Source organism: Pagrus major, chromosome 10 (genome assembly GCF_040436345.1).
Source record: "Pagrus major chromosome 10, Pma_NU_1.0".
Classification (NCBI taxonomy): Eukaryota; Metazoa; Chordata; class Actinopteri; order Spariformes; family Sparidae; genus Pagrus; species Pagrus major.
In genome coordinates, this window is record NC_133224.1 from 5,309,513 (window position 1) to 5,324,328 (window position 14,816).

General features: G+C 40.5%; 1 long non-coding RNA gene across 6 annotated transcripts in view; it reads left to right on the forward strand.

Annotated features, from left to right (window-relative positions):
• Nucleotides 1-6,332: 6,332 nt before the first annotated feature.
• The window catches only part of LOC141003181 (uncharacterized), a 102,501-nt gene continuing 94,017 nt past the window's right edge, over nt 6,333-14,816 (forward strand). For 5 of the 6 annotated variants that reach the window (XR_012179684.1, XR_012179686.1, XR_012179683.1 and 2 more), the window contains exons 1-3: nt 6,333-6,420; nt 6,536-6,666; nt 7,633-7,740. This is a non-coding gene — a long non-coding RNA (uncharacterized lncRNA). Of the gene's footprint in view, nt 6,421-6,535; nt 6,684-7,632; nt 7,741-14,816 lie in introns of all 6 variants that reach the window. The other variant, XR_012179685.1, reaches the window with a different exon arrangement.

Sequence of the window (14,816 nt, forward strand, 5' to 3'; positions counted from 1 at the left end):
GACTGGGGACTTTCTCTCCCTCTTCATCTCCTTGGTGTTGTTGACTGTCGTTGATGTCGCTGCTTTGACCTGTAATATGTTGGTGCTTACTGCCTGCTGTAGTGCAAAGCCTCCTCTTCCTCTGTTGATCTAATAAGTCTACTTAACAGGAACCAGCTGGAGTCAAATAATATCCACTATCACAGCCATTTATCACCAGCCAGGGCCGATTTTACAGATTGGATTAGGATGAAACGTCCACATGAGCCAATTTCTTCTGAATGCCTCAAATCGTCCCGGCAGCGATCCGTCTTATCTCACATGAAATGCAACTTAGGAACATGAGACAGATTCCACAGAAATCTGGAAGGAATGATATCATCTCATCTTCGTTCATGCCAAATTGAAACCGACCCTCCCGGAGGTTTTCCTTTTTCCAGTCTCGTTTAACATAAAGATAATCCAATTCCCTGTCGAATGACCCATGTAGGGTCAAATTGTTTTACTGCACGGAGGTGTGAGGTGATAAAGCCAGGGAATGGGGAATGTGAGGAAAAAAGAAGAGCGAGAATAAAAAGGAAGGAGGAGCAGGAGGATTTGTGGGAGGAGGGAAGAATGATGGGGAGATAAAGTGGAAAAGGAAAGTGGTGAGGAAATGGGGTAATAAAACTGAAGAGATAAAGAGAAGACGATGAAGAAAGGGAATAAAAATAGAAATATAGGATATACAATAGAATGATAAACAGAAATGAGGAATACAGGAAAACTGAGGCGTGAGAGAGAAGCTTGAAATATCCCAAAGTAGGAGTTATTGCACGAAAAAACAAAAAAACAGCAACAGATTACCTGATTAGACTGAGAGGAGGAAAATGTGAACGAGGATTTATTCTTCTTCTTTCACACTAACTCTCCGCAAAGTTCCTTCAAGGTCATAAAATCTCTTCTACTTACATTTTCCTCCACACTCCACCTCCTCCCAGCCTCCGTACCATATGAAGAATCCTAATATCTCAGCTGAGCAGAGAGGAAAACTCCAAATTATCACTTTTTCTCAATATGCCTCCTCTCTGCTTTATTTAGTTTATTTGACACTTTGCTAGTGTCTTCTTATCTTTTTGTTTTGCTAAGCTAAATGCTAACATCAGCATGTCAGCATGCTCACAACTAAAAACAAAATCCAGGACAATTTCAAATTTATTTCACATTTCCAGCCATTTTTGTGGCATCACAAGCGCATTTTTTTAAAAGGACACCAGGGGACATTTCCAGCTGTTTTCGTGGTGACAATACCGGGTGTTTTTTATCTGGGAGACCTAGGGACGTTTCCATTGCCAAACCATGAGGTTTTCCTAACCCTAACCAAGTAGTTTTTGTGCCTTGACCCGACCAGAGCAGGAGCACAGCGTTTAGTTTTAACTTATCTGTGATTTTGCAGAAACGTACTTAGTGTTACATGTTTCAGGGAAATGTAACGCTTTAACCAAAATCAAGATCTTATCCTCCTAACCAAAGCCAAACCTAACAGCAGTCTAGTCTGGACAAGAAGCTTTCCTTGCTGCCAGAGGGGCTAAAAAAAAGAGCAGCAGAGTGAAAAGTATGAGGAGGAAGATGTGATGGATTCATTCAGAGATTCACTGTTTCAAGCTAAACATTGCTCTTATTTTGCTGAATTGCTGAAGCTGTAGTCTTATTTTCCAAGACGAGAGAAGAATATAACACAAGATGGAGGAGTTTTGAATTCAGAGTTTTGCTCCTCTTTAAAGGCTTTACTTAAGAATTTGGGATTCTCCTCGCGGCCGTGTATGGAGACCAAAATGTCATCCCTACAATTATGGCTTCTGTCAACATGACAAACATCATAAAAATACTGAAGAGGGCGTAATTGTATAAACGTTTGGCAGACTTTTAAGGAAACCGTAGGACTTTATCCTTTAAATCAATCAGTAACAAAGACATCAAGTCAGACATTCATCAGCTCAGACAGAAGTGAAGGGCAACCAGGATGGTAGGGCAACACTTCCACTGGCTGAAATGCCCGATGCATACAAATACCCATAGCTAATTAATGAAGCCATCAATCACACATCAAAGGCTGCGCCGAGAGCTGCAGTGGAAGTGGAAACTTCTAGATTCTGTTGCAGAGGCAGAAAAACCTCATTTAAAAATCAAATTAATTGTGATAAAATATATGATTCATCCTTGGAACAGGTCCTTATCCAATGGCAATGCAGTGTCACTGTTGTATTCATTATCCAACAACAAAATTTAGGCTTGAATTACTCACTACCTGACAAACTTTAAAATCTGGTTGAGCTACTGCCAGATTCCTTGTTGTCTGATCTGCAGTTGGAGGGTGGTCACAATGTTTGATAAAAGGCCTAGTCCACACCCACATGGATATTTTAGGAAAGACAGAAAAGAAAAATAAGGATTAAACCCTGTCCAGATGAACGTTTTAGCACCATTTCAGAAATAATCTCTGTCCATAAAACACATGTCTCATGGCCATTCATGTACAGTGGACACGAGCATGCCGTTGTAAACAGGAAGCAGATTGCATACTGTGGTCGGCTTTGCTTAGCTTCAGAAAATATGGCTTATACATGTTGTATTACGTATTGTAAGCAGCCGTTTTTGTGTCTTGTGTCTTTCTAAATATAACATTGAACAACATAACATCCACTCTGTCACCATACAAACGCAACTCCAATATCATAACACATACTCCAAGTTCACATTTGTCAGCGATGCTACAAACACTGATGAACGTTGGTGTCTGTGTCATTGTTTCCAAAAACCTCAGGTTCTGCTCATCTAGACAAAAACACTGACAACGGAGCATCTGAATATCTTCACCCTGGAAGGAGTTTTCCAAAAGCTCAGTGAACCTACAACACTGTTTACACGTGCAAAAAAGGCCAAAATGCTTGTTTGTGTTGAGCCGTTCCACGTTCTGACTACCCTCATGGCTGCTGTCAAAACATTTATAATCTGAAGTGACCTTGTTTAATATTACTGGAGTAGTATTTTACATGCTGTAGCTTCAACGTTGCAGGTTTTTTTTCAACATTAGAGGGGAGAAATATTAAAGGGGGTGGTCTGGGGTTCATCCCGCAAGAAATTTTGAGTGTCAAACACCTAATTTCCTAAATTCTTGTGAATGTTTATGCACCAATTTATGGTGGAATTGTCCTTATATTTATGTAAAAAGGAAAAGAAATGCTGAGAGAAAATGTCCTCATATCCTTTTTCCTTCTGGCTCTTCCATGGGTATCATCCAAGCAGAGTCGCTGCTTTCTGAATTATGGCATATTGCAACTATTGTTTTTGAGGCATGTCGTCGGCGTCGCCCAAAGTCTGCATCAAGTTGAGGAAATAAAAGTTCAGACAGACGCTGAGTATCAGCTGCACTGTTATCCCTCCACTTCACTGCAGAGGCTTTCCTGCACATTAAGAGTTCAGTGAAGGGAGAGAAAGTAACAGTAAACAGCAACAAAGAGACAGTGTGTGTTTGTGTGTGTGTGTGTTAGTGTGAGAAACACCCCATCCTGAATACTCATTTCAGAGCTGTCTCACCTCCCTTAAAAACTTTTACCTTGCTCACCGCACTGTGAAGACAATACGCATCAAAATGATTTATGACCAAACAATAGAAGAGCTAGTCGGTAAAAATGTGTACAGAGTTGTGTGTTTGTTGCGTTTGTGTGTGTGAGAAAAGAGAGATCAAGTGTGGTTGAGAGACACGAGAGTAAATTGCTTTAATCTTCCTCTTTGCAGCCTCAGCGACAGTCCTGAACCGGCGTTTGGTTGCTTCAGCAGCCATAAGTGTTTCTCACACACATGCATACACATCGGGGGAGTCTCTGGAGCTCTTTTAAAGTCAGTTAAAATGCAGGTCCCCATAAAGTCATCGGTCCCCACGTGGCGAGTAAGATGACGCGCTTAGAAAACAGATGTGAAAAAGGGGGAACAAAGATGGAGGTAGAGGAAAGTTAAGTCAGGAGGGTGAAGACATCCAGCTAAAAGGCAAATATGAAGATGTGATATCCACACAGAGCAGGCCATAACAGTGACTCACTGCTTAGTCAGATATATTTTTTTATTCTGCTCAGAAGAAAAAGTAGGAAACTCAGAGGAACCACGACAAGCAGCTGCCTACAGCCTCTTCAGAGTTCATGTTTCTGGAGGAAGAGTTAAGGGAATAGGAAGTGATCCACGACTGAATGATTCAGCTGCTACTGAGGCTGTTACGACCGCTGCTACAAGGATTGATGGTCCTGCAAGAACAAGTACCGCGACAGCTGCTGCTGTCACCATCAGTGCTTATCTGCTACTGCTGTGAATCTGGATCTCCTAACAGTGTCTCTACTGCAAACAGATAAAAGATCTCTCTTTTAATGTGGCTTTAAATTTGGGATGATTCTACCAAAGTCCTTTTAGCCATTTTTTGCCCCTCGGCAGCAGCGTTGGGGGTAACAACAATCTGTTATTCAAGTAATCCGTTATTTAGTTAGTTTTTCATAGAAGTAATCCATTACTGGAAAACATTGCTGCCATCCAGTGTGCCTGTAGAGAGGCTTTTTAGCCGGTTAGATGAGTAAGTAGTTTTTGTTTCCTCGTCACGGCCCATTAGAGACAGCAAGACATCCTACAGTCACACAACAAAGACATGGATGTTCACAACTTCAGGTTAAAAGATGCTTATGCGTGAAATTTCAGTTAAAATGTGCATTGAATCATGGGAAAAGAGACAAAGAAATCACACGTTTCTACAGCTCAGAGCTCAAAGAACTCCGTCTTTGTGCATCTCTTAAGCATTTGTACTCTACAGAACAATACAGAACAACAAGATCAAGTAACAAAAGACAACAGAGAACATCCATCGCTTGTTTTTATACCAGTGTAAGGACAAAGAGTCACGGATTAATGATGACTAGTCACAGTCGGTTGTGTAACAGTGATGAGGTGGAGAGGTTCAACACAGGCTCACTAACAATGGCAGCATCTTAACTTCACCGTGAGTCATTACACAAACAGTGACTCAGCTCTGAGACGGAGCTGCAGCGAGCTCCGCAGTGTGCTGCTGTTTATAATGATTTATAAAGTGAGGTGTCGTTGTCTGTTTCCTGTTTCTGCTCAGATACTTGGGACAGTTATGAGTCCAATATTCACTGGTGTCTTAGCTCTTATTCACTGCTTTTTGTAACCCGTCTCTGGTTTAATATTTTTTCAGCCTTGTTTCAACCTGTTTTAGCCTATAATTCAACTTGTTTTTCAGTCGAGTGTTTTACTCTTGTTTTAGCCCTGTTCTGGTCCAATATACAGTGATGTTTCAGTCCAGTTTTAGACTGTTATTCAAATGTATTTTAGTCTCATCTTGGCCCAATGTTCACTGGTTTATTTGTCAGTTATTCAGTGGTGGTGAGTCCATTTTCGGCAATGATTTATGTCTAGTTTGGTCGAGTATTGACTGGTATTTTAACTCTGGTTTGATGATATATTCACTGGTGTTTTAGCCCTGGTTTGATGATATATTCAGCAGTGTTTTAGCCCTGGTTTGATGATATATTCAGCAGTGTTTTAGCCCTGGTTTGATGATATATTCAGCAGTGTTTTAGCCCTGGTTTGATGATATATTCTCTGGTGTTTTAGCCCTGGTTTGGTTTGACTTGTACTGCCAGGGAAATGCCTAAAACCCCATAAAAATAAAATATATGAATTCAAGGGGAAGGCCAATGTTCACAAATACTTCCATAATAATAAAAAAAGCCTCTATAGGGGATAATGAAACTGAAATATACTTATTTTACCATCTCTCTAAAGTCACCAATATAATTAAATGGGGAATATCTGAAGATGTACAGAGGGGCTCGGATATGAAGGGGTTCAGTTCAGACAAACAAAAGAAACCTGCAGCCACCAGGCTACAGAAAGGCAAACAACACTCTTGCGCAAATAAAGCACGGCCCTGATGCAGGTGACTTCTGATGCTCACAACTTCCCTCGACTAGAAAGAACAGGAGCAGCAAAGAAACCTGAAACAGAGCAGGGTTTGAGGCTAACTATCTGCTGTATTTGGACTGAGGGCTGCAGTGAGTCAAGGACAGAATCAGACTGACCTGGGGGCTGTTCCCTACCTCTCTTCCACAAGCTGTTAGACTGTTTAACTGCTGATCTGGAGCATGCACGCTACTGCACTTCATGAGCCCCAGTCATAGTTTTAGTTTGATTGATTGATTGATTGATTAAGCCTTCACAAAATGGCGTCTCCACACCCCAAGCTGCTGTCACTCATTAATCAGCAGCCAGTCTCCTCACCCTGCACACAGGTGATCTGAATCTGCTGCAATCAACCCAGAGGAGCCCTGAAACTCACCTGAAACAAAGAAAGTTCTGCATGATGACACAGACCAGAAAAACCCTTCTTACCAGAGTAAACAGGTTTGAACACATGACCCTTGTTTCTTTAAACCGGCTTCCAGCATGTTTTAGCATTGATTTTAGGGTTCTCTTAATCAGCGCAGCTCCTCAGTATATCTCACATCTTTTATCCCAGCGTGACCCCGCTCGCACTTTGAGATCCTCTGGCAGGAGCTTTATATCTGTTCCAGGCTCTCGGCTGAGGACTGAAGGGGGACGGAGCTTTTGAAGTAAGAGCCCCGAGGCTCAAGAAACACCCCGCCCGAGGTAACTCAGCAGGCTGAGTCAGTGGCTTCTTTTAAATTTAAGTTTAAAGCACATTGATTTCATCTGTTTCTAGTTGGCCTAGTTTGATTATATGGAGGACTGAAACTGACAAAACTGACCCAATCTGAGTTTTTGTCTTTTCTTTTGTATTTATTTACCTTTTTGTATTAGAAAATTTTAGTTCAAAGCATTTATGGCAACTGACTTGATCCGTTTCTTGGTTTTATTCAGTAATGCGGTTTGTTTGTACAGAGGACTGAAACTGCCAAAACAAAAAACAAATGAATACATGGATAAATATATACACGGCTCAATTTATACATTAATATGCTGTTAAATGCACCAAAAATAATATTAAAAATAAACAAAGGCGTTAGATAATGTATAAAATGTGACATAAATTGATATTTTTTTCCCCTATTTATTTACTTTCCCATTTAATTCTCCAGTTTATTTATTAGTTAAATGTATTTATTTATTGAAATGTATTTTCTTTTTACATTTCATTATCATTATGCAAAGTGTGTCATGGGCTCAACTGGAAAATTAAATGGTAAACTAAATAAATAGGTGAAATTAATTAGGTAAAGGTAAATAAAGACAAATAAAACAATGCAGAAATATTAGTTTGTCACATTTTATAATTTGTCTACATTTACTCTTAATGAATATTAATTAATTTATTGATCCATTTATTTAGTTCCTTATTTATTTTTGATTTTGGCAGTTTAAGTCCTCCATACATTTACTCTTTTATTGCTGTCTATGTTTCTGTTCTGTTTTATGTGCTCTCTGCTTTGCTCTCTTGCTCTTTTTTCATAATGGTTGTTATTTTTCTATCTACTGTTTTCACCAGAAGCATCATGCCAAGTACTGCCAGTAATCATGGACACATTGTGTTTTTTTGTTACATGCCACAGTTGTTCTACCTCTTAATTGGCTTTTTATTGTGTGACTTTCTTACAGGGTCGCTGTTTTCTCTTCTCTTCCCCGTGACTCTGCTCTTCACTCTGACTGCGATGAAAAGAAAACCTTCAACGAGCTTTGTTTCTCGTGGTGAAAGATATATTGCAGGTAAATTCACATTTCTGTCTCGTCTTCGTTCCTTTTGAGCTTCGATTTTTCTCTTTTCATTTTCTAAAACCACACAAATGAGACACATCATGGAGGACAAGGACTCTCAGAAGTGATGGGTGAACTTTCAATCATCATTTCTCTTCTAAGCCTCTGGACTCATAGAATAAGATATTGGTAAAAAACATAACAAGATTCAGTATAATTCAAATGAGTAACATTGTTCATTGACACACAAAAAGTGCTTCTACATCAGAGAAATAAATCATCTTTATTCTCAGGAGTCTGTACCTCGTCCCTGAGTCAGATTTCCTTTTTGTCATCTTTGTGTTGTCCTCTGTCAGCTGCAGTGTGAGGAACCTTCACAAAAACACGGCTTACACCGCAGAGACTAAAAAAATTAAAACGCCATCACAGCCGCAGAATAACAATGAGACCGTTTCTGTCGCTTCAGGCTGCCTGCGAGTTAGCGTTTCCGATCAGCCACCCAGAACATATTGGAGTGCGGGTTTGTCAAGAATTATATACGGCAGCCTGTTGGGGACTGTTAGTCGCATTCATGTGTGAATATTTGAAAATTAGGAATTTAAAAAAAAGAAAAGTTGAAAGGAAATGAAAAAATAAGGTACATCTGGCCCCAGTTAGGGCTTCATTTCAGAGGAAGTTTGTGAACCTTGAAGGGCGTTCGAGGCCTGTGTGATGTTCAAATACACAAAGCCACATGCCGACAATCAGAGTGGTGATACGCACACACACACCTGATGAGTGCTCAAACACACTTGGAAACAGTGCATGTAATTTTTCACCTGATTGATCCTGCAGGCCAGGGGAGATGAGGTGCACTTCCCTGCCAGGTTAAGAGTGTGTGTGTGTGTGTGTGCGCCATTGATGATAGTTGTTTGGAGCAGATTGGACCTGTCTTACCTATTTTTCTAACTGAGAGAAAATTGATTTTAGCTTCATCTGTAGGTTCAACCCATGGCTATCCATGTTTAGCCTAGCTTAGCACAAAGACCGGAAACAATGGTAAAGGGTTAGCCTACGATAACGAGGAAAAAAAAAACATTCAGTGACTCACAAATTGTCTAATTTAGTTGTTAGCTAGCAAGCGTATCATCAAAAAAAAGGCAGCAAGATTCAACTGCCTTTTTTTATCTTTTGAATAAACTGTGTACACCTGTTTTCACGTTTGCAACAGAACTAACCTAACACGTTTCCTAGCTGACATTTAGCAGGCTAATGAACTTGGAGAGCTTTATTTTCCCTCTTTAATATTGAAGGAAATCATGTGAAAAGGTGGCCAAAATTTCGTAATAAACAAAAACGGGAGTTCTCTCTATCCTGTCGTCTTTCTTCCAAGTATCTGGACTGACTAGCGCTAGCATGGCTAGCAAGTTAGCTTGTCATCCACAAGCAAATGTCACTTTTAGAAACAGACTCTAGTAATCTATTCTCCAGCTGTAGCTTGAGTGTGTCACGTTTGGCTAAAACAGGACCCAAATGCAGAACACCCAGGCAGGCAGTTTAAAAAATAAAAGCGAGCTGTAATGAAAGCTGAAGAAAATCCATAACCCACCTGCACAAACAAATTAAGTCAATGACAGACAGGTAAAAGGCTGGCAATGAACCATGAGTAATTTAAGAGCAAAAAGCTAAACTCAGTGCAAACAATGAACAAAACAAAGCAGACGTATTACAAACCAGTATAACGAGAAAACGGACAAAGACAGGAAGTGGAAAATGAAACATTAACACAAACCCAAACCCCTGTGACAGTCTGAATGCATAAGGAAGAAGTGACACCTTTTGTGGGATGTGCAGGGACTAAAAAGAAAAAGAGTCTTTTTTAAAGACTCGCCTAGAACGAGTCTTTTTAAAAAATGTTTTTCTCATTACCTTCCCGTAACGTGTCACCCTCGAGCCAAAACAAGTGAACGTCACCATTTACTGGATTGCAAAAAGATGCGTCTTCCAAGCTTCTGATCCGTAGAGAAAGAGAGGCAAACACACCCACATATCTTCCAAATGCATTTCAAAACACACCCATTAAAAGCTCAGGTCGTACCTGGCACGCAATCATGCAATATTACACAGCAAAATCAATATATTTCTGTTTGGTGTGAAAAGCAGTAGTTGCTGGCAGCGAGTTAGTCATGCCATGACGGCCCTGGAGAGCGAGCTGAGAGGAGTTCTCAACAGGAAAACAAATGTTTATCGTGTTCACACTGTTCATGTTTTCTTTATGAAAGGGTTTTACATGATGACCAGTGTCTAATACTTTATATGGAAGGCCAAAGATGACAGAATCAGTCAAAGTCATTCTCTTTCACAGATACTTTTTCTCAACGCTCTGGTGACAGTACAGTTTCTGCTAACTGACACCCAGTGGGTAAAAGTCAAAACATATCCAACATGCAAGTAAAACATTATAAAACATAAAAACCATGGCACAATTTCATGGTTGCTGGGTCAGTCAGCGAAAGTCTCTTATGCCCACGCTCTATGGGCCGCACAACGTGGAAGATCCGCTTGTTTTCATAATTGGGAAGTCAAACTTTTCGGCTTTATGCGCCACTTTCATAAGACTGAACGGAGCTCTGCCTCCAAACCTGTGCCCAGGTTTTCCTTGTTAGCTCTATCCATTACACCCATTGCCATCTTGTTTTATTTATTTTTTGAAAGCATACCTTCCTTTATCGTCTACTTTACTGTAAATGGGACCAAAATTTACAAATTGAACCTCATATTTTGATGAAGAAGACTTGAAACTAGAGATTGAGACCATACACTCATTAGGAAAGTGTTTACTGAGGTAATAAATCAAGTGAGAAGTAGAGTTATTTTCTCATAAGCTTACATACAATGCAAACAGTGGACCTGGAAGCTCCATCCATATTAAGTCCACATCACATTATGTATGTATGCCTCATGAGGTATGGATAAAAGTCTCAAGATGACATTAACAAGTTCTGATTTTGATGTGCTCTCACACCTAATGAGGGACGGACTGGTACAGGCATGAAAAGAGTAAAAGTATGTAAATTGAAGGTAAGAATAGATTGACAGGTGGAGGCTGTGACGGGTGAGGAGAGGTTGATATGCAGCAGCCAGACTGGCTGTAATGATACTGATTAACTGATGCAATCACATGAAACCCTCTCATCCCTCTCAATCAGGTGGACAGGGACCGAGGGAGAATATTGATTGGAGGTGAGCGATGAATAGGCCAGGTCTCCTCCTTTTGTGTGTGTGAGTTGGATGCAAAGTGAAGTGGACTGCGGTGTGTAATTTATCCAGAACTGAATCCTTCTGTCTCATATTTTATTCTGAGCATCGTGTTATTTCTGTCATACTTCCATTGACAGAAAACAAAGGTCAGACCCGGAGCATCATAATGAATGCTGCTGGATGTTGACTGGTGACGTGTGTCTTCTCATGTCTTGACGAAATGCGACGAGTCATCCTGGCTGACTCGCCAAGTCTGACTCAGGAATGATAATCACCACGCTTTTATAAAGTTTCATTTAATGAAAACAGGTTAGGAAAAATCAAATCGGACAATTTAAGCGGCTACAAGGACGTTTTATCTGGTTATGAAACGACTCATTTAATTATAGAGATAGCCTCTGTGACCTACATCAGCAGACGAGACCATCAGCAAGACGATTGGCTATTTCTGTAAAGTTATATTTAATGCCAACAGATTTGATTCTCTGCTACAATCAGACAAAACTGTTTACACAACCAAATTACAAGAATAAATGTTAGCTATTTCTGCAAAACCACAGATAAGTTAAAATGTTCTTTTTCCTTAATGACAGCCGCTTTTGACGCCATAAAAACGTCAAGAAAGGCCCCCGGGTCGCTTAAAAAATAAGAATGACTGTTTCAGTCAGTCGCACAACGCTGCGGCGAATCACCACAACAGCTCATTCTGTCTGAATGTTGTACAAATTGTGAATCACCTTGAGGTAAAGTTATGATTTATGATATTGGGCTGCATAAAAATGTACTAAAATTGACTTGACAGCGTGATAAAAGAGTGGGCGGTCTCATTGTGTACTTGGAGGCTCTGACCTTCCCTTCTGCGGTTCATTGCTGCTTGTCAGCTCATATGTGGGGATTGTAGTTAAGTTTATCACATTATTAGACATGCAGATGGAGTCAGGGTTTGATTAATCAGGTCAGGATTGAGGTGAGTCTAACCCTAATTAGTCAAAAAGCTGTACTTCCTGTCAAACGTGACGCTTTCAGTAGAATTCAGCTTGTTTTTCTTTGTTTCGTACACATTATGGCCCAGAGCCTCGAAAGACCTTTAGAGTCTCGCTATAGCTCAAATGGAGATGTCACATCAAAAAAATCATCTATGATTTCCTCATTTACAGAACAGCTCCGAGACCATTTGCATTTGAAAAATGAGTCAATCAGGATGATGCAGTTCCGATTGAAAGTCGAGGGAGAGAAATATGGAAATTGTTCAGTGGATGTGATTCATCAGGACCGGAGGCTGATGTCTGCCGAGACTACAGACTATTCAAGAACGAGGAAATGTATGTGTTTAAAAACTTCTGGCTGTGTGCTCGGCTGTGTGGTGGAGATTTGGAGAATTGTGTAACTCGGTTGGAATTGCAGTGAACGCAATGACAGCGCTTAGCATGAGGTCTTTGTTACTGTGAGAAGCAGGATAAACATTACACATTTTTTATATTTGATTACAGTTGACAACCGTTTCAGTTGTGCTTCTGTCCCCGGTGTCATTTAAGCTTTTAGGTAGGAGAAGTTAGTCTGTTTGTTTGACATTTGTACCAAATGTGGCATATCACGTTCAGGGTATATGCTTATTAACTGACTTTCACATCACAAAGATGGAGGGGAAGGTGATTTCCAGCTGTTTTTGTGGTGACAAAACTGTCTTTTTTTTACACAGGAAGTCGAACCATCTCCAGACAATTTTGTGCCGACAAAACCGGCTGTCTTTTAAAGAGACCTGGGGACATTTCCAGCTTTTTGTGGTGACCAAAGCCGGCTACTTTCAAGGGAAGTTAAAACAGCTGTTTTTGTGGCAACCAAAGACAGCTATTTCTCACAGGAAGTCAGATCATTTACAGCTGTTATTGTGGCGACCAAGGCTGGATATTTTTCACGGGAAGTCAGGCCATTTGCAGCTGTTTTTTGTGGCAACCAAAACATATTTTACGCCAAACCATGGTGCCTTCCCAACCCCAACCAAGGGGTTTTTGCACCTAAACTTAACCAGAGCACAGCGTTGTGACAAGTGAGATATTCAACCTAAACAAATGTTAAGTTGCAACATAAAGAAATGTCAAGTTTTAACTTATCTGTGGTTTAGCAGAAGCGTACTTAGCTAACATTTATTCTGGCAACTGGCTTGTTCCCTCAGAGAGGATGAAGATTAAAAATGACAGACGACCTGTAGACCCTCTGCTCATTTGTCTCCTGGTGTCGCTTCTTATTTCTTTGAGGTCTTTCAGTGCCTAAATGACACGAACGACACCTTTTGTCTCTTATCTCTGTTGAGGTGAGCTCACAGTAACCCTCACGCTGAATATCCTCACTTCTACTTTTTCTTAACAATCCCACTTCAAACTTTAAAGTAGACTTTTTCCATCAAAGTCACTGGAAGGGATGTAAAAATTATGCAACACGGCAGTCTTTCCTCTTCAGGCGACAGCTTTTTGAAAAGAATCACTTCGCTGAACTCTGACACATCATATCTGCCTTCAGTCCCAGTGTTATTGTTACGGAGAATGCCTCATTTATCTCAGCTTGTGCGTTTGTCTGGTCAATATATTGACAACCCCTTTTACATGTGCAAACAGGCCGACTGATAATCCCCGAGCTAACACCCGTATGCAGAGCGCACTGTTGACTCTGAGTGTGTGAATGGCTGAATGAGGGAGGGAGAAGGTGTGTGTGTGTTTCATCGCTTGGCATCTGATTGCTTTTTTCTTTTTGGGAAAATTTATGCATCAAAAAGTGACAGCCAGAAGCTGCTGTGTGCGTGTGTGTTTGCATGTGTTTGTGAGTCAGAGGGAAAGAGAGACAAGCTGCAATTCATCTACGATCTGATGCAGGTGCACTTCAAAATGATCAGATCCAGATACAGACGGCTCACGGAAGGAGACTGCGATCTATAGGCTGTTATGGTTGTCATGGTTTCTGACTATTGCATCTCAGAAGCTAAGGGTTGTTTTCGACCAACAAATCCTTAAAACCTTAGCCAGCCAATTACTATCAACACACTCCTATCACTACCTTTTTAAGACATTTAATCCGGAAGATGATTTTTAGTATCGAACAAGCTCTCCGAAGATGGATTTACAGGCGTGTTGGCTAAGGCTGATGATGCTAAGACCTTTTTTTCCCGTAAGCTTACATTGTGAAATAAGCTGTAAAATGGTGGCTGAAGTTTGTTTTAGCATCACAACCCCCACAACATGACTTTGAGTTTGATCAATTCAGTCCATTTACATTTAGAAAGTCTAGAAAAGCTGCATGATTAAGTCGTTAGACCCTAAACTGAAAGTTAGAAGACGTTCACTAATGGACAAGTGAGATCTTTCACCTTAGACGTTTGCCGAAACTTTGTGTTTTATTTATAGAAGACAGTTTGTTGCTTTTTTCCAATTCAGAAGATGCAGACACGGTGGTAAAAGTTAATATTTGAAAAATAAAAATGCACATATTTCCCTACGGTCTACAGTTTGACAGTCACTAAATCAAAAACCAAATGAGGGAATATCTTTTAGGAGATGTTGCTCATCCCTCCAGTAGACTTTCACAATGAGACTTGGCTGTTTAAGGAGCATTCAAGTTGTTCTACAACAATCATGACAGCCAAATGAAAGTGAATAATGCAAAATCTTGTACGGCTAATCGATTGAGTCCGTGCGTCCGCTACAGAAGAAGCCGTGTACGTACGATAAGTCGCATGTCGCGTCTCTTACACTCTCCCCCTTCTTTACATTTACCCGCAGAGGCTTCAGGTGTTTGACATGCCCAAAATAGAAAAGCGAGCCGAAAAGCCGGCGGAAGATATTTCTGGATCAATTTGT